This window comes from Triturus cristatus, chromosome 2_2, assembly GCF_964204655.1.
Source record: "Triturus cristatus chromosome 2_2, aTriCri1.1, whole genome shotgun sequence".
Classification (NCBI taxonomy): Eukaryota; Metazoa; Chordata; class Amphibia; order Caudata; family Salamandridae; genus Triturus; species Triturus cristatus.
The window spans coordinates 606,344,306-606,364,910 of record NC_140582.1 but is presented as its reverse complement, the minus strand read 5'-3'; the positions used below and the strand labels follow the sequence as shown (position 1 = coordinate 606,364,910).

Sequence of the window (20,605 nt, the reverse complement as noted above, 5' to 3'; positions counted from 1 at the left end):
AAGAAACGCCACCAGACCGGACTCATTTGAAAACGTTTTGCAGTCTTGTCGGAATGCAGGTTTGAGGAATTCTCAAATTCACATGTGTAAGCCCCTAGATCTCAGGATCTGAGATCAGTTCGTGCTGCTCACTGGGGGGTGCCTAGAATTCCTTCCACTTGCTGGGGGATTCAGAAATAGACCAACCGAATTTGCAGAAACCTGAAATCTTAACATTGCTTTCTCTTGCAAGACTGGGCAAAATGGTGCTTACTTACCTAATGATTCGGACCACACATTTTAACCTTTGTCAACATACCAATATAGCTATCAAATCACTTGTTTGGAAATATCTGCCTAACCTTATATAACCAAGTGTGTGTGGGGGGGGGTGGGGTGAGACAAAGCTTTAATTACCAGTGACCTGCACATTTGGGTGTGCCACTACCATCAACCGCCGGGTGATTCACGGGTTCTGGCAAAAGGAAAATTCAATTAAACAAATAGGATTACTCCTACGGTCTAATGCATAGGGAGAGATTGTAGCATCAGGTATTGTTCCACATGGCCACGAAGAAAGCTATGCACCTTGCTAATCAATATGAACAAGGCCAGGTACTATGGCATTTGGAGATTAACTAGAACATGGAACTGATCTCAACTGCACATTTTACAACAAACATTTCTCATTTCATCAGGGACATTTTTGGTTGATTGGACAGACGATTGGATTGTGAGGGATGAACAATCAGAAACAGTAAAGACACTGATGCTATGATTGTGAAAGTAGAAGAAAGCAGTGTTGCTAGGTAGAACATAAAGGCATGGATCCTACATTTTAAAATCAGGCGGGTCTTGCTGCCTTATGTTCAGAACAGACTACTTTAGACAGCAGGGCTGGCAAAAGCCCTGCAAACAGGAACACAGCCGTTGGGACAGAAAATCTATTTTTAGTTGAAACTAGATCTAGGGCAGTAGCAGTCCACAGCAGACAGCAATAGAGGGAACACGGGCTGTGTGGGGGCAAGATGGACGAGAATGGATGGTACTTGAGGCGTGGTAACCCCTAAGAAAATGGAACTTAGGGAGGATGGAATTGGTTTAAAAGTAGCTAGCTGGTAACTACGGTTACATAGTGCTCACGTCTTGGCAGTTCAAGCCTTGCAAAGTCTTTGTATTCCACTCCTGCACAGGAAATATGCAACTCAAGTACAACCAGATTGAAACATCTCACAACTGACATGCAGTATTTAGCTCTGCATGCAGTTGTGGCAATGGAGACTGGTATGCACGGATTCTTGAGGAGAGGACGAATTTATGAGGAGGAAATTTGTTTGCATATAATGGCCTGTAGCGGGGAATGAGCGAAGTCAGTTAATGAAATTTTACCATAACGGAAAAAAATAAAACAGAACAGTGGATTTAATAGTTGCTTGGATGCGAGACAAACAATTTGATACTTTGAAACATGATGAGACAAAACACCCTTAAAAAAAAAGAAATTGTTGATACTCCTAGCGATGGCGAGCAGTGGCCATGAAATCACACCACCTGCCGGTTATGCCAGCTCCTATACAAATTGAATCAAGACTTCTCCAGCGATACCTACCTCCAGTAGGAGGACATGGGATTGGTGCACCCCAATTATCTTATCATGCAGTGGGGACTTCGGGATGGCTGCATCAAGTGAAGGCCTACTTGCAAGCTTTGTCACTTTTATGCACAAAGTAAGGGGTTGCACGACATCCCCTGTGCAACCGGAACAAGGTACCAGAATGGAACATCAAGCTACAAGGGTAGACTTCATAAAGGTCAAGCGTTAACTGATGTAGCAAAACTCAGATTGAGCCCAAGAATATTAGTAGACAATACTCGCAAGAAATAATCAAGGCACTGTGGCAGCCAGTATTAAGGAGCAGATATTCAATGCTGCCTGCACATCTTCAGTACCACCTTGGGTGAGCAGACTAACTTTATCCTTATAAAAATGCGCTAGCCAGCAAGTTTTAAATCATCCCCATGCTTTAAATGGGGAAACAGCAGTGACATTTTAACTTCAGGAGGCATTTGAAATCAAAGCAACATTGTTTGCTTTGAGTCTAAATGCATGCCAAACTTCGCGTCAGTTTAGTCCGATTTTCTTGCTCATATGGAGAGCAAGATAATGAACAAGGCAAGCTTTAGGTACATGACAAGCAGAGACATGAATTTTGTGCATGGGAGAGAAGATGGCTGTATCTGCAGGGTATAGGGGGTGGAGGCATTTTGGCAGGTTTATTGGCTAAGCCCAACAATTCCATAATGAATGTTTGCTTCCTTGGTGTGGTTATACTTACAGGAGTAGTCCCTTGGCGTAGATTCTATAATTGAGCAGCAAACGTTTGTGCCGTAAGAAAAGTTTAGAATGGGGGGCAAAGTAGCTAAGTACATTGGATAACTATTCTGGCAGACAGATATTCATACAATCTTGGGTGGTGCAAAATGCGTTAAAAGCTACACCACGCGTGGTTAACAAGGCCACTGGGTTTGGTCAAATGTCGTTTTCACCCAAAACACAAGTGCCTAAACTTCAGCATGTTCTATAAATCTGTATTTAAAAATCAGTTGTACTAAGATAAGAAAAACAGACTGACGAGCTTATTTAATATTTTTTTATTACGACAAAAAAACAGATGGTACACTTACATGCGAGTTCAAAGCCCTAACTCCCCCTTAAAGACAAACTACTTATACCACACCTTCACTGCAATAACCTAATCAATAGTCCTTGTAAAAAAAAAAAATACCTGAAGAACCAGCAAGCTAAGCTGGTAGTCAACTCAGCATGGTTTGTTCTTTTATGCAGCAAGTTGAGGAGACTTGCTACGAATGCCAAGCTGCGTCGAGTGTTTGATAAAATGTGCATGGGGGAATTCGGTGTCAGCCTTCACAACAAAGCCTTGATCACTCATGGTTACAAAAAGTACTTTAGAACGATTCGGTGTCAGCCTTCACAACAAAGCCTTGATCACTCCTGGTTACAAAAAGTACTTCAGAACTAGTCATTCACTTCAGCTGCTGTCTGGGAAGAGTCGGGCAGAGGTAAGGAAAAGGGTGGGGTCCCAAAACACTTCACAAGGAATTTTAGATAGGACTACATCCTAAACTGGTAACTTAATTACACCCAATTTTGTCAGAAAGCTACAGCTTGGTCTAGAAAATGCTTTTTGTAATTCAGTGTAAATCTTTTCAGTAGATTGAGTTAAAATATAAAAAAAATAGTATGTATACCTAGAGATTCAGATCTGCACGTCACCAGCAATACCAAGAAAAGTTGCAGCTGCCAATTTGTGTACTGAGACTCTCCCAGTGGGTGGGAGCAAATTTAAGTGGTGGACAGGTCAGGGTAGAGGTACTTAATGGGGAGAAAATTGTGAGGAAATTTTAGCATGCACGAGAATCCTCCAGTGTGGCCACTGCTATTAAGACCCAGAACACAATTAAAAATAAATTGAAATTATACACCCACACAAACTCCAAAAGCCACACCCCATTCACAGACCCACACAAGCATTAACACTCACACCCATATAGCTCCTCATGCACCCAGTTCCTAACCAAGAAAAACCCCGTTCCTTAACTGGTCTGTGAAATGGACTCAGTCTTGGATACATTGCCCATGTGTCAAAGTGCAAGTTATGGTATATAGAGCCCATGTGGTCTAACAGAAATGCGCTTTAACGCGTTTGCTGGTTTTCCATACCTGCAGACAAAATTGAGTTAACCACTGCCGATTGTCTTTGGCAATGTTGGATAAAACCAAGCGAGTACATGGGAAAAGTGACAAAACTGAAAAGCAGACTTGTAATTTACCACATTACAAAATAAAATATAAAAAGCATTAACAGCAGATTTAGGATCTGTTGGGGAGGGGGAGAACGGGGGACTGAGCCGGCAATAGCTGAATACCACAACAAAATTGGCTTCACAGGAAACTTGGAAAGGGTTAATAAGTGATAATTTACAAGATTAAAGGAATTGTGATTTGTTAAGAACTGGGATATAAGCGTATGACAAGATTAAAGGAATTGTGATTTGTTAAGAACTGGGATATAAAAGTTGGAAAGCACAGATTTTCAAAGCCATGTTAAACAGGTTGTACTATTAAAAAAGTAAGTCTGTATAAGCTGAAAGAAAATTAGCAGCTTCTAGACACATTTAAACGCAAACGAAGGGAGGTCAGATGAGAACATTAAAAATGAGCAGCCAAGAGGAGTTGCTACTGAAAATTGTTTAAGCCAGTATAAATGAAATTAGAGGCAAGTGCTTGCCTTCAGTATGTAAATTGCCCCCATGCAGTCCGGCACGTACGCATCCAGTAGCACTCCCACAAACGCACTAAAAACTAGAGGTCACGCCCATAATAGCAATCACACCCATTTACTCACCTATACACGTTCATAGGCATCCATGCACCCATACGGTCACTTATACAGCTATAAATCTAACCCCAGCACAGGGAGAAAGGACACAAATGCACTTTATTGCGTAAATACAGTGCATTCCTGCCTTTTCACTTTTGGTGTAGTGCAGCACAGCAAGGCAAGTGTTGCTGCAATGCACTACTCTCAATTCTTGTAACTGAGGGCCAGAGTTCCTGGTTCAAACCGTTCAAGTCTGAAAAGGAGCAACACATGTTGCCGTGCAGTGGAAGGCCCATGACTGGACACCTTTCTATTCCTTACTGCTACATTTGGCTGTTAAAGTTAACTAATGAGGAACAACCAATTTCCAGACTTACCTGAATAACCCTGCAGCCCGATTAATGGCCCTTTATACTGGTAAGCTAAGTTTATGATTTGGGTAGTGGTAAAGTAGTAAAGGGGATTCAGGGATTATCGCCCAAAAGAAAAATAGAGATTACCCATCATGAGTGGTAAAGGGACTAGTGTGCTGTAATGTCAGAAATGAGTTGGTGCCATACTTCATTTTAACTATCAGAAATATACCCAGGGCCACTGGAATTACGCAGAGTGGAACATCTATGCTGCAGGTGGTCAATTTTCTAACAAATAAAGGCAAGTTATGAAGCATATTTTATTGGACAAGAAACATAAAGGTTACCAGCAAACATTGGCAAAGGGCCTTCAACCGCGCAGCAACACGTACTGCTGCATTAATAACCTTTGAGCCATTAGAGATGGAAACTACTTTGTTAAAATCGGCAGATCCATGACTATACAAGAAACTAGACATAATTCCAGTGGCTCCAATACGCCTTAACTACCCACCCGCGCTTACAACCCAAACTAGTTTTAAATAAAATACAATTCAAGGAATCTTTGGGCCAACGATACTCCTCAGCAGTTATATCTTCTAAGGGCAACTAATCAGAAATGTAGAGATGGTACCCTTAGTAATCAAGTACCCAAACGGGAGAGCACAAAATGTTGCTCCAATATTAGACAACTGCAAAGCAGCTTGCCTTACATGAATATAAATTATCTTCCAACAGAATCTCTGGTCACTGGTAGACTGCGTTCAGACTCATACCTAGAAAAAGAATCTCAAGTTAGTGGAGTTACAGATTCATACAAAAAACAAACAAGCCAAGGACCAGTTTAACATTTCTAATAGTAAATATCATGAGATTCCCGCAATTACCATTCCAACACCATTAAGAAATCAGAATATGCCCACAAGTAAAAAAAAATCCACTCCCAGGCCTTTTATCAACTAAGGCCAGTTTTTTTTTTTTTAACAAAATGCCTTCACTTAATGTAAACGAACCCGAACCACCTCAAAGTGCAAGTCAATGCTGTGCCTTTTCCGTGATATTAAGCCGATTAGGTCAGCCACACGGTGCCCTCCCTATACACGAAAATATCTTAACCATGTAATTGTCTGATTTTGAAAGGAATTGACCCAGGAAAGAAATGTGCCTCACAACAAGATCCGGAGTGAAAGCTGAAGCTTCCTTCCAAATTTTAGCGAGAAATGTTCTCCCCCCCGGAGATGGCCACTACAAAGCATGACACGCCTTGAATGGGCAAAGCTAAAGAGGGGTTAAAAACTAGCAAGACTAAATATAACAAGGAACGCAGATATACCATATGCTTAATAGGGAGCCATAAACTAAAGCTACACTCTGCAATCCAAGTCCACCTACAGCACTGATTAAACTAAACAGCTGAAACCGTGGACACATTTGACATTATTACAACCATGCATATCCAATTGGAAGTAAATCTGTTCATTTGTACAAAGTACTCGGAACGAGGAAAATACTGGTTTTAAAGTTGCCAGTTAGACGCATAAGTTTAAACGTCACTGGACGTGATAATTGTGTAATGATCGAAATTAGAACAATCCGCTTTTTAAAATCTAGAAATACATACCTTCAAGTCCACAGCACATGGACCCCACATCTACAGAAAAAAAAATAAAGAATTAATCAGTGCACACATACTTTTCTAGTTTTTTCTGGCTATTCGGCGAAACAGATCTGCTAACCCCGTCCACCCCCAGGCGCATTGAGACCCTGACGGGTGAGTAGCGCGCTTACACTTCCACGTTTTAGTTTGCAGAAAGCTAAACTACCAGTGACCATCATATACGGTGCCACTCACGATTAACATTCGCTATATAAAAACATTTTTGCAACACTAGTCTGTTTACGCCAGATTACTTTTGATACAAATTCTATATGCATCAAAGAATAAAAAAGTAATGTCGGCAAGTGATAACACCACATTAGCATAAGACTAAGCCCTTAATAGCGCTTAGCATGAATTAATGTACCCCACGACAGGATCCGGAGAGGCGTGCGAATCACCATCTCCAGGTTTAAGTGAGAAATGCTCTTTCCCCCTGTGTTGGCCATTACAAAGCACAATAAGCTCTGAATGCGCACTTAAAAGGGAGTCGCAAGATTCGATGAATGGCGCACGTTATAAACATAAGCGTATACAAATAAGAACACTTAAACAGCACGAGAAACAAGCTGTAAGTAAAAGGACGCTTAGTCTAATTGTTTAGTACAAGAACGTCGAAGGGTGATCTACCACCAAAAATTTTTTTTTTAAACTATCAACAAACTAAACCACTCGTGGAACAGTTTTCGAATAAGCGAGCCAACACAATCATCCAACTTACCTCTAAAACGAACAACAATGGAAAAAAAAGAGAACAGGTTTCCGCCTGCGGCTTATAAACGCACTGTCCTATCGCGAGAGGAACCTCGGCAAATTGAGTGACTCGTTTCGCATTAGAGGAATATCCCGTAGCCTCAGCCCCTACATAACACCATGTGACAAATACGTCACATCCTCCTGTTGGACAAGCGTTCGTACGCTACGTAGGGTTAAATTGTTTTTTAATTCTCTATTCCATTGGTTCTTTCTAGCGTGCTTTTATTTCATTGTCACGGTGCTGGTATTACGTGTAGCGAAGGTTTAAAGCTGGTTCTGAGCGTTTTGTGAAATTCACAGTACTACAGCTAAATATCGTAAAAATAAACAGCGTAGAGAAGCATTTGGGTGAAATGCGAGTTTTGTCATCGAGTACACTCATTTTATGGTACCAGCTGTCGAGCGTTCAAGTCCGCTCTTTTTATTTGGCAACCTAGTACATTTTGAATATCGTAATCTTGGTTCATGATGATGCAACACGAGCGAACATACGCTTTTTAACACTAACAAATTGTGTCGGGTTACACCTGACTGTAATAACAATCCACGCGTGATTATGTATTGAATCTTCTTTATTTCTAAAATAAGTGTGGAAGTAAAAGGGGTGCTGCTTCCTCCATGAATTGTTTCCAATTCCCTTAGGAGAACTCCGCTATGTCACTGATCCTCAGATTCACATCACTCCCTCCACTGACATAATTGGTTGCTACCCATTTCCCTCTTCTCACATTATTGCGTTCTTAGCACGCACCCGGCTTGCATGGCACACTGCCTCTGATCTCTTCTATCTCTATTAGTGCATGAATTGCGCATCATTGAGACCTTTCTCCTTTTAATCCTCCAAACTACCGCAACATCACATATCTTAGCCCCTTCCATACATTCCCTCCACTGACCCAATATGGCCGCCACTCCTTCCCTCTTCCTGACGGTTGCACCCTTTTCAGGCACGTAACGCGCATGCTCACGTGCCCCAATACCGTCGCTTTAGACTCGTCACTCGCGAGCTCCCCACATCAGCGATCGCGCTCTTCATCCTCAAGGAAGGTAAGCTCTTGCCGTGCTCCCCTGTGCTGCCCACCCCTTCAACACAATTCCTTATCGTAACCTCCTTTACCCTCCCCAATCCGCAGGCCATGCTTGTGATCGGCAAGTTGCCTCACCCTACGCGGAAGACCGGTTTCATATGCACCGGCGCCCATTGCCATTATTCAGCTTCTTGACGAGAATCTGTCGGCTGCACTAACTGGTGAGTTTTACTTCTCGCGGTTCGTGCTTACATCCTCCCATCGCCCTCCCCACCTCATCCCGGATGCTTCCCTCCGTAGAAGTCCTATACCCCGGACGCTCCTTCAACGCTTTCCTGTGGAATCCCTCTAGGAATCTTCCTTCGTGTCCACACTTGGACAGACCGAGCATCACACTCGCTCACGGTAAACCCTTCGCCGTTCTACTCAGCACTCACTTAGCCTTCTAATTGCCTGTCACAAACCATTCTACCACGCTGTCTCCGCTACTTCGCGCTTTGTGACTTCCCCACTATCCCTCACCTGGCTCATTAGGTCTCGCCTGAGACAGCGCTTTAGCGCTGCTCTCGCGAGAGCTTTTGATCTGGAAGTGCAAACAAGTGCTTTCAGGCCTCCAAATACAGTGCATGTGCGCCGGGCGCGCGCACCATTTGGCAGCCTGCACACCATTTGCTTTCACTTTCGCGGCTGCACGGCCGCTTTGATGTTTGATCGCGATCACTTTCACTTTTGCGGCCGCACAACCGCTTGTTCTGTTTCCTTGTTTGTAACAGATCTTCGCTCATTCAGCGCGGCACCTCAATTCAACTTTAACCATGGTGGACACTTCAGGAGGCCCCAAGCCCGCAGGTAACATTTTAATTATCAGTACGGCGGGCGCTCCAGACTGTTGTGGCGCACCGTAGAGCACTGACAGCCCGTGGACGACATACCCGTATTAGACGGGAGTGAAGGAACTACATGTCCCGGCGCGCATTGTGGGGTGACGCTCTGACGTCATCACGCACGGCGCGAAGACGAAGAAAAAGGAACATCCGGCATCAAGCGGGTGCCGGTTATTTTGGTTTCCAGGTTCGAGTGCGGACGAGTGTGGCGTTCTGGTAGGGGTGCTCAGCACCAACTTGATTCCTCGCTGACTTTGTTTCGCACTGCCGTTTTGTTGCACATGTCCTTTCTAAGAACTGAGTTTAGTAACGGTACCGCTGCGGTTCCGTTGGAAGCCTCCCCTAGGCATTGCGGAATCGCCCGTACTGTGAGACATTTCTCTAGAGTTTATTCATTAGCGCGAGCTGCCAACTCTAAAGTGCTGAGCCGTACCTAGTTCCTCACAGACAGTGGGAAGCATTCCAGTGGTGCGGTGGTGGGCACACCTGCTGGTGTGGTTTGGACTTTCCTCCGAGACATTTGTGAAATCATCTCATATCCTAGTACGCTCTACCCCAGAAGCATGGGAGTAGCGCAAGGGGTTTGTGAAGAATCTGTGAAAGGAGTTGCAGGCAACTAACAGGTTCACAAGCTTCGCTGCACCTCATTTGTTTATTTATATTCTAACAGGGGCGGAGAGGTGACTTCTGGCATACGTCCTTCCCCTCCCCTGTTATACCCGAGATCCAGGATTTGTGGTAGGTCCGTTTGTTCAGGGAGTGGACCAGTGTGGAGGGGAATTACCGATAAGGGTATTCATCGGCTAAACAGTGTCATTTCTGTAGGTTCACGAACTGCCCTGATCCCCGGCTCTCCAGGTCTCCCAGTTCAGGAGTGCTTTCTTTCTTTTACAGGTACAGCAGGGGAAGTAGGGGAAACATTGTGTACAGGAGTATAGGGGTTGTCCTAACCATAGCGCCTTGTTATTTCTCTTTCAGGTCTCCCTCCCTGCAGTCCCCTTCCTTTCCTTCCCTCGCCTGATCACCCTTCTGTGTCTGTCATATACATATACCAGACCAAGGGGTTATCGGGAGGTGGACCCCTTACAGCATCGTGCGACCCTGAGGATGTTGGACGGCGACACAGACTGCAGGAGAGGCTACCAGCTGCGGGCAGTGACCAAGTGTGACCATATAAAGTATAACTGTGCCAGCGCGGGCACACCACTCGCAGGACGCTGTTTATGTAATTTATATTGCGCTTGTCTCCCTGTGCGTGTTTGCCGCCCCACCACCCCTCCTAGATCGCTGTTTTTTTTACATTCAGCACGTGCACATCACTCACGAGACGCTGGGAATGTGCACGTCTGAGTTGAGTTTGCTGTTATTATGGGGACGAGGTGGAGGCTTGGCGCTAGGGCTGCTCCGGTGCCATCGTTGCTCCTATGTCTCCCTTCACCAACAGAGGTATCCTTTGCCCTCCATACCCTCTCTCTGAGGGCACTGCTGGTGAGCACACATCGGGAGCAGGGCTGGCGTCCCTCCCGGCCTTGCCCAGCAGCATCTAGCTACCAACGGCCGCCTTGGGCACCTCCCCCCGCAAACAGTCCATGGTGCTCAAGTACACCCCTGGTAAGAAACATACAAGGGCTTCCTTTCTCCTAAGGCTCAGTGTCTTGCCGTGAACGTACAGAGCAGAGTCCCTGCTCTGATTAGTGTTTCTTGTGCCTCCACATCGAGCCCCTTAAGACCCTAGCCATGAATAACTGCTTCAAAGTTCACCAGCACCACGCACGCTAAGGGTTTTGATTTACGTTTTCTATTGTACTTGTTTTCTATGTTCTTTTGTTTATCGGAACTGCTGAGCCGACTTTGAACCTAGCCCTTTTTGGGGGGTTTACTTTGAGGCGGTTGCAGCTAATAGCAGATGGGATGGCCTGCAGACATCTGCGTTTAGTTTGTTTGCAATGCCTTTTCCATGGCTGACCCGTACGCGACAATATGCGCACCTTTAAACATTCAAGTCAGCGGTGTAGCTGCTAAAGGGGGCATGGTGCTGTGCCCTTAACGTGAGGAACGACTGCTGCCCGGGCTCTACGACTAGTTTACTTTTATACGTTGAACACTGTTGGAGCTGCCCAATGCCGGTAAGTTACTGAGGGGCGTGCATCTATACTATTTCAATTACCATGCTCATATTAAGTTCTCTTCGTGTGACTGTCCGTGAGGGAGCGTGTGCGTCCTATCCACATACATTTCTTGATGTAATATTGTAGTCGAGTAGCGTGTTGTAACACAACACATTAGGGATGGTGAAGTTATGCGTACTGTTATAGTAGTATGTGATTATTATAAGTCTGTGTGACGTTACTGTGCGCTATGTATTGGCACTCACTAGTTTAAGCTAAACTTTTACCTTTTACAATGTAATGCAGTAGTGTTGCTCCAAGTAGGGAGTATGCATACAGTGTTTTTAGTTGAGCCTAGAGTCAGATTTTCCCTGACACGTCATATAAACTTGTGGGCATCAGGGGCGTTCTTGAGTTGTGTGTAACACCCCACCCCTCGGACGTGATAGGCTGGCAAGAAATCTCTCTACCGCATGCCAGCCGAGCTCAAACATTTTAAAAGCGCTTGGGGAAGGCGTGCACCAGGAGAGGTGGTGCGTGCTTACTTCCCACTCCTACGTTATACCAATGTGACTCCTCAAATCTCTGTTACCAGCTCTGATGACTCTGACTTTTATCCTTCTGAGGTCAAGCAGTGAAAACCATTGAATTAATCAATTGCATCACTTATTGAAGGCTCGAAAGAACTCACAAAGCGTACCCCTGGCTCCACCTCTTAACAAACTTCGACCCTGGGCGGGCAGCTCGCTATCTCCCGGCATGGATTAAAAAAGTTTAGGTGTGCTGCAGAAGCTGGGCGTTGAGTTCCCGTCGGCTTGACCTCCTCTCTCTTTGAATTGTTCCTGGCCAGTTGTGGCAGACTGCCAAAGATGTGACTTAAATGTTCCACTCTGCCTTAATTTACTGAAACTACACAATAGATTGAATATTAGCTTTGGCCCAGTTACAGGTGTATTCTTCAGTTCATTTTCTACCAGGTCTCACACAACACACAGTGAATCTTCAGTAAGCATAAGTGTGTCGATATGAAGTATCTTTCAGACCTTTATAACTGATGCATGATGTCTGATGCTTGTGGATTTCTGATGCTTGTGGATGTTTGATTCCTGATGTCTAATGCTTGTGGCTGTCTGATGCCTGATGTCTGATGCCTGTGGATGTCTGACGCATGATGTCTGACGCATGATGTCTGACACCTGATGTCTGATGCATGATGTCTGATGTCTGATGCTTGTGTATGTCTGATGCCTGATGTCTGATGCTTGTGGATGTCTTATGCATGATGTCTGATGTCTGATGCCTGATGCTTGTGGATGTCTGATGCTTGTGGATGTCTGATGCTTGTGGATGTCTGATGCCTGATGTCTGATGCCTGATGTCTGATGCCTGATGTCTGATGCCTGATGCCTGATGTCTGATGCCTGATGCCTGATGTCTGATGCCTGATGCTTGTAGATGTCTGATACTTGTAGATGTCTGATACTTGTGGATGTCTGATGCCTGATGTCTGATGCCTGATGTCTTATGCCTGATGTCTGTTGTGTGATACCTGATGTCTGATTCCTGATGTCTGATGCTTGTGGATGTCTGATGCCTGATGTTTGATGCTTGTGGATGTCTGATGGCTGATGACTGATGTCTGATGCCTGATGTCTCATGACTGATGTCTGATGCTTGTGGATGTCTGATGCCTGATATTTGATGCTTGTGGATGTCTGATGCCTGATGACTGATGCCTGATGCTTGTGGATGTCTGATTCCTGATGCCTTATGTCTGATGCTTGTGGATGTCTGATGACTGATGTCTGATGCTTGTGGATGTCTGATGCCTGATGTCTCATGACTGATGTCTGATGCTTGTGGATGTCTTATGCCTGATGTCTGATGCTTGTGGATGCCTGATGCTTGTGAATAAATTAAAGGCATTGTCATTTACAATACCAATAGCTCCAAAACATTGCAAATGCTTGTTTTTACTCTAGCTGAGAATGCATCCTGTCACTGCACAGTAATTTAATTGTTAATTTTTACCCCTGGCCCCACCTTATTCTTGATACGTTGTTGTTGCTTGCACTCATTGGACACTGCCTTATGCTCTTTCGCTTGTTTAGAACTGCTAGTTCCTTCTGATATAACCTGTATATTCTGACCTTGGTGCACTGTTTACAAATTGAGTCACACTGTTCTCATGTCTCTGCGAAGGTTGTAACTTTCTCCTTCTTTCCCCTCCCGTTCCTTCCTATATTCTTACAGGCATCACGTTCTCAGGCTTGTTATTCATTAGTCCTGATGATGATCTAGATATTATGTAATAGATCGAAACGTCGTCGAGTTATTGCAACAGCATGCATGTTAAACACATGAGTTAAAAGTTGTGCATGACTGTTTACCTTCTAAATAGCTTGCCCCCCATCTCTCGATCGGCGTAAAGCTTGGTTGTTTAGCCTGAAAAAACCTTTACAAATGTGATTGTTCTTTGTATGTTCTATATGTTTTGTCTGTTGAAGGACACAGGACTGTGTCCCACTCTATTAGTTTTGCTCTATAGCCAATTCATTACGTTGAACATTAAATTTACATGTCCGGCTGGACATTTCTAAGTAATATAGTACTGATTCTGGGCTATATTTATTTTTCCTATACTAAATTGATTTCGAAGGACCATTTGTTTTTTGAAATAGTAAATACCCCAGGTCCTTCTTACCTAACGGGTTCCCCTTGTTTACAAGTACTCTCCAACGAAGACACCAGCTAAACTCAGTACATTCCACAGTTCTACAACACAAGCATTCTAAATTATGTAATACATTCTACACATATTATTCTATTGCCAAGTAAAGCAACTACATTACTACACATCTCCCTCACTAAATATATATATATATTTTTGAAAACACAAATAAAGTTACATGAAAAGATTGCAATAAATTAATATTAGTCACACACAAAATCTTGTAAAAATTTAGGTGCAACTGCTGGGGCGGGTAGTACAAAATTGTGTATACCCCCCCCCCCCCCCATTCTGCATGTTTATATTAATCTGAATAATCAAATAATAGTAATATTATTAATTTATTTGAAGTGGAAACTTACCAATTATATTAAGAAAAGAATTACACATGGGATTTGCATTTTGCATGGCTAAACTAATTGTATACTAATATATGTACGCATACTAATGGTAGAAAATTAGAATATTGCATGATATATGTTGCTTTTGTAATGTAATTGTAAGTTGCGCATCACTGGGTGAGTATAAACGCTTTGACTGTTGTTATTCTGCTAGATAATTACTTACACATAGTGAGGGTTTAACATTCTATTAGCCTTGCGTGCCACGACCAATGGAGAAACTCACTCTGCTGCTTCCACTGTCTCAATGATGTTTAACTTAACAATTTGTCCAATTCTGATTTGACTTCATCTCTTATAATAAATGGTATATTGCGTGCTTTATGTATCTTTGGTACAGCACCATCTTTGAGCCGAATCTGGTGAGTAAAACCCTTAAGTTTACCCATTTGTCCAGAAAAAACAGATGAGAATTCGTCAGGAACCCATTTTTAAGTGTTCTCACCTTCACACAAGACTAAAACTTGCTCCTTGCTATGGGGGTCCAGAATGATATCCAAGTTTTTCTGGTCTTTCCATCCTAAGACGGATGGTCCATCTTTAGCAATATATAGTTTTCCAGTAGCATGTCTGCCTTTAAATCTAAAGACTAGTAACCTGAACCCTTGAATATCAATTCTTTCTCCAGTATAGCTCTCAGGAGCAATATCAGGTGGTTCCAACCAACTACCGATTTGTGAAATGAAATGCTCTTCCCATACATGTTGAGCGATAATAGTATAAGGTGAACCCGAGTCAGCCGCTAATTGAATAGACACACCACCTAAAGAAACTTGACACAAAGGTTTCGTGGAAGAGGCATCTGAAATGTTTAAAACAACCTTCTTCTTCATGGTGGTTTGGGTTTGTACACTTTCTTCACTTGAAGACGAACTATAGTCAAATTCTGTCTCCTGAATACAAGATACTTTACCTTTGTTGCTCTTATGCACCTTCCTTCTGCACACCTTTGCAAAGTGTCCTATTATTCCACACACTAAACATTTAGTAGATCTAGCGGGACACTTTTGAAAGTTAGCTGGGTGCGAACGACTGCCACATCTATAACACACTAAATCAGAGGTTTTTTTAATTCAGTATTTTCTTTCTTGTTGTTAACTGTTTTAAACTCTTTGTTGCTTTTATGGCTAACTTTACTTTCAGAAATTTTATTCACAACTTCACTTTCTTTTTTATCATTAGCTAACGACGCCTTAGCACACCGCGCTGAAAGCTCAGCTTTTTTTACCATAGCAATAATCTCTTTTAATGAACCTTCACCTTCCACCCATAATCTATATTGTATTGTTTTGTTTTTTGTATACATAACAATCTGAGCACGTATGAGTTCGTCATGAAGTTGTGCGAATTTGCACTTGACAGCTAGTTTCTTTAACGCAGCTACATAGTCTTCAATACTCTCGTGTTTGTCTTGTTTCCTTTGGAAGAAACAATGTCTTGTAACAGCAATGCAAACACTTGGCGAAAAATGGTCATCCAGATCTAGAATAGCTGCTTTGAACACATCCATGTCTCCCCCCAACTCTGTTCTGCTTCTGTAATTGATTATACACCCGAAGACCCTCTGGACCCAAACACAACATGAGAATTCTTTTTTTTCTTTCAGGTGAAAATGTACCGTTTACATCTTCCAGGTTTGCAATATAATTAATGAAGTATTCCTTCCAGTCACTCCAAGCAACAGGTGGCTCACCTGGCACAGATAAGAATTCTCTAGGTGAATTTACATGCATTGCGTGAATAGAGGTTTCTCCAGAAGAAGCAGTTGAACTTGTGGAAGGCATGTAGATGCAGTACGTTAACCTCCACAAAAAATATATATAATATATAAAGAGGAGTTTTGTGTAAGCTCCTTACTTGTATCCAAACTAAAAGTTTATCGATACTTGAAAGAGAAAAAAAATAGTTTAAACGTGCAGCGCAGCACCCTTGCACTAATTAATTATAAAAATCAATGTAACGTATGATTCTTTTATTCCTTTAAACTTGCCGATTTCATCAATTATTGCAAAGATGCCAGAATCCGCTCCCGATATCTCCGATGTGAATAACTTTTTTTTTTTTAAGATGGCTGCCGTGCGTGACCTTTGCACACCCTGACATGATTTGATCTCACCATGGTAACGTCAGGGAAGCGCGTCGCGTCACGTCACCGACCTTCGATCCAAGGAGTATCACAATGCACGGGAGTGTGGAAAACGCGTCTTTTGAAAAGAATAAGATGCGTGCTGGAAACGGTAAATACTGTTGAACAGATGCGGTAAGGCGCTGCACTTACTTGAAAAACAGGTATCAGATAAAAGCGCCTCACAGTTCAGGCAGCATACGCGTTGGTTACATCCATAACGTTTCTTTGTTCCTTCTTATTCTTTTTTCTTTGAAGTGACGCAAATTCATTCACACGTTCTTCAGAAATCGCTGGCACTAGGTCTCGAAATCCCACGTAGGTTGATCACCAGACCGTCGCCAAATCTGTAGTAACAATCCACGCGTGATTATGTATTGAATCTTCTTTATTTCTAAAATAAGCGTGGAAGTAAAAAGGGTGCTGCTTCCTCCAACGAAGACACCAGCTAAACTCAGTACATTCCACAGTTCTACAACACAAGCATTCTAAATGATGTAATTCATTCTACATATATTATTCTATTGCCAAGTAAAGCAACTACATTACTACACTGACATGGTGGAAAATTCTGGACAATGGCTAGAAATTCAGGACAAAGGGTCAAAATTCAGGACAAAAGTTCACAACACAATGAAAATTATATTGACACATCAGACTGTCCGTGTTGTGACAACAAGCCTCAGGTGGGGACTATCACCTTATTAGGAGCACACTGTCTGCTATATCAGCTCACAATTAGGCTAACTGCATTACTGTGAATGCAGTGCATGATAATCAATCAATCAATCATGGCATTTGTAGAGCGCAGTGCATACCCGCAAGGGTCTCAAGGCCCGGGCGGGGGGGGGGGGGGAGCTGCTACTGTTCGTAGAGCCAGGTCTTGAGAAGTCTTCTGAAGGTCAGAAGGTCTTTGGTCTGCCGTAGGTGGATGGGGAGGGTGTTCCATGTCTTGGCGGCGGGGTGGGAGAATGATCTGCCGCCGGCGGTCATTCTTCGGATGCGGGGGATGGTGGCGAGGTCTGCGGAGCAGAGGTGGTGGGTGGGGGTGTAGAGGCTGAGTCGGCTGTTGAGGTACATTGGCCCGGTGTTGTGGAGTGCCTTGTGTGCGTGGGTGAGGAGTTTGAAGGTTATCCTCTTGTTGGCAGGAAGCCAGTTTAGGTCTTTCAGGTGGGGTGTGATGTGGCTGCGGCGAGGGATGTCGAGGATCAGGCGTGCGGAGGCGTTCTGGATGCGTTGAAGCCATTTCAGGAATTTGGCCGGGGCTCCTGCATAGAGGGCGTTTCCGTAGTCCAGTGTACTGCTGACGAGGGCCTGGGTGACTGTCCTTCTTGTTTCGGTGGGGAGCCACTTGAAGATCCTGCGGAGGGTGTTGAAGCAGGAGGAGGAGACGGCGTTGACCTGCTTCGTCATGGAGAGGGTAGAGTCGAGGATGATCCCTAGGCTGCGGGCATAGTCTGTGGGAGTTGGAGGTGTTCCTAGCACTATCGGCCACCAGGAGTCGTCTCAGGCCGAGGGCGTGGATCTGGGGATGAGGACCTCCATCTTGTGCGAGTTCAGCTTCAGTCGGCTGATTCTCATCCAGTCGGCGACGGCCTTCATTCCTTCGTGGAGGTTGGTTTTGGCGGTGTGGGGGTCCTTGGTGAGGGATAGGATCAGCTAGGTGTCTTCGGCGTAGGAGATGATGTTGAGGTCGTGCGATGTGGGCGAGTGGTGCCATGTAGACGTTGAACAACGTTGGGCTGAGGGATGAGCCTTGGGGTACGCTGCAGATGATCTCGGTTGCTTCGGAGCGGAAGGGGGGAAGGCAGATGCTCTGTGTCCTGCCGGCGAGGAAGGAGGAGGTCCAGTCCAGGGCTTTCTCTTGGATTTCGGCGTCGTAGAGGCGTGTTCGTAGTGTGCGGTGGCAGACCGTGTTGATGGTGGCTGACAGGTCCAGGAGGATGAGGGCCGCGGTTTCTCTGTTGTCTAGCAGAGACCTGATGTCCGGTGGCGGCGATGAGGGCAGTTTCGGTGCTTTGGTTGCTGTGGAACTCGGACTGGGATGGGTCCAGGACGCTGTTCTCCTCGAGGAAGCTGGTCAGTTGTTTGTTGACGGCCTTTTCGGTGATTTTCGCCGGGAACGGGAGCAGGGAGATGGGTCGGAAGTTCTTGAGGTCCTTGGGGTCCACCTTGGTTTTTGTTAGTAAGGCGTTGATCTCTGCGTGCTTCCAGCTCTCTGGGAAGGTCGCTGTCTCGAAGGAGATGTTGATGGTTTTCCGGAGATGGGATGCGATGGTGCTGCTGGCTTTGTTGAAGATGTGGTGTGGGCAGGGGTCGTCCGGGGATCCGGAGTGGACGGTGTTCATGATCTTGATGGTGTCGTTGATGTTGGTCCAGGAGATCAGGCGGTTGGTGCGGGTGGTGGTCGTGGGAGCGGGGGTCTCAGTGGTTGCCGGGGTGGTGGCGGTGTTGAAGCTGTCGTGGATGTCTGCGATATTGCGATGGAAGAAGGTGGCCAGCGAGTAGGACAGGTCTTGTGAAGGTGGGATGTCGTTGGTATTGGAGCTGGGGTTGGAGAGTTCCTTCACGATGTTGAAGAGCTCTTTGCTGTTGTGTGCGTTGTTGTCTAGGCGGTCTTTGAAGGAGGTCCTTTTGGCGGATCTGATGAGGTGGTGGTGTCTGCGGGTGGCATTCTTGTGGGTGGTGTAGGTTTCCGGTGTTCGTTCACGGGTCCAGGTTTTTTCGAGTTTTCGGCAGGTTCGCTTGGAGGCCTGGAGGTCTTCGGTGAACCAGCTGGCTTTCTTGCTAGTGTGGCTGTTGGAGGGGTTCTTGAGGAGGGCGAGGGTGTTGGCGCAGTCGTTGATCCACTGTTTGAGGTTGCGGGCGGCGGTGTCGGGGTCGGTCGGATCTGCGGGTGGGTTCAGTTGAAAGTCTTTGGTATTCACCATTGTTGATGTGGCCAGCATTGTGTATCTCTAGACACGTGTTTCAGGGTTGTAGTCCTTCAGTAGAGAGTAACAAGTAATCCTGCGCATACAAGATTTCTCTCACAATGACATCCCACCTCTCACTCATCCCAACCGTCACTTCCCAATGTTCCAACTCAGCGATTCGGGCAGGGCATGTGGTGAACAAGGGAGCCATGCCGCACACAGTAGCATGCAATAAAACATAGGCATTATGCCAGTTCAGGATACTACAGCTTCTTCCTTTCTTGCAAAATAATCCATTACATAGGCCTTGAACTTGGAGGGCATTCTTATATTACGTGAAGTTTGCCTCCCCATCGTCTACTGGTGCTCTGAAGGAGCTCTCATGGAAGATCTCATCGTGTTCCACTGAACAGTCTCACACGGATGTGATAGAACAATCACATACAGATTAATTTCAGTGTATGCATTGTTAGAACCACATCTGAGAGCATTATCACTATTGGCTTCAGGGTTATTACTAAACCCAAAGGGATTTTTGGGAAACACGTATAGCACGTGATAGGTTCCACCAACTCTCATTTTCAAGTTTGAGTGCAGAACCAGAGTGCTAGACCTGTCAGCCTTAGGGTTGTGTTCCCCCAAATTCTTTGCCTACTTGCCTCTATTTGTTATGCTGAAATTAGTTTTTGTTGGCATTGGACTCTGCCTGATGTCTGATGCCTGATGTCTGATGTGTGATACCTGATGTCTGATTCCTGATGTCTGATGCTTGTGGATGTCTGATGCCTGATGTTGGATGCTTGTGGATGTCTGATGGCTGATGACTGATGTCTGATGCTTGTGGATGTCTGATGCCTGATGTCTCATGACTGATGTCTGATGCTTGTGGATGTCTGATGCCTGATATTTGATGCTTGTGGATGTCTGATGCCTGATGACTGATGCCTGATCCTTGTGGATGTCTGATTCCTGATGCCTTATGTCTGATGCTTGTGGATGTCTGATGCCTGATGACTGATGTCTGATGCTTGTGGATGTCTGATGCCTGATGTCTGATGCTTGTGGATGTCTTATGCCTGATGTCTGATGCTTGTGGATGCCTGATGCTTGTGAATAAATTAAACGCATTGTCATTTACAATACCAATAGCTCGAAAACATTGCAAATGCTTGTTTTTACTCTAGCTGAGAATGCATCCTGTCACTGCACAGTAATTTAATTGTTAATTTTTACCCCTGGCCCCACCTTATTCTTGATACGTTGTT

General features: G+C 44.6%; 1 pseudogene; it reads right to left on the bottom strand.

The window, feature by feature from the left end:
* Positions 1-6,751: 6,751 nt before the first annotated feature.
* LOC146862572 (small nucleolar RNA SNORA26) lies at positions 6,752-6,871 on the bottom strand (annotated as a pseudogene).
* Between the last annotated feature and the right edge of the window lie 13,734 nt (positions 6,872-20,605).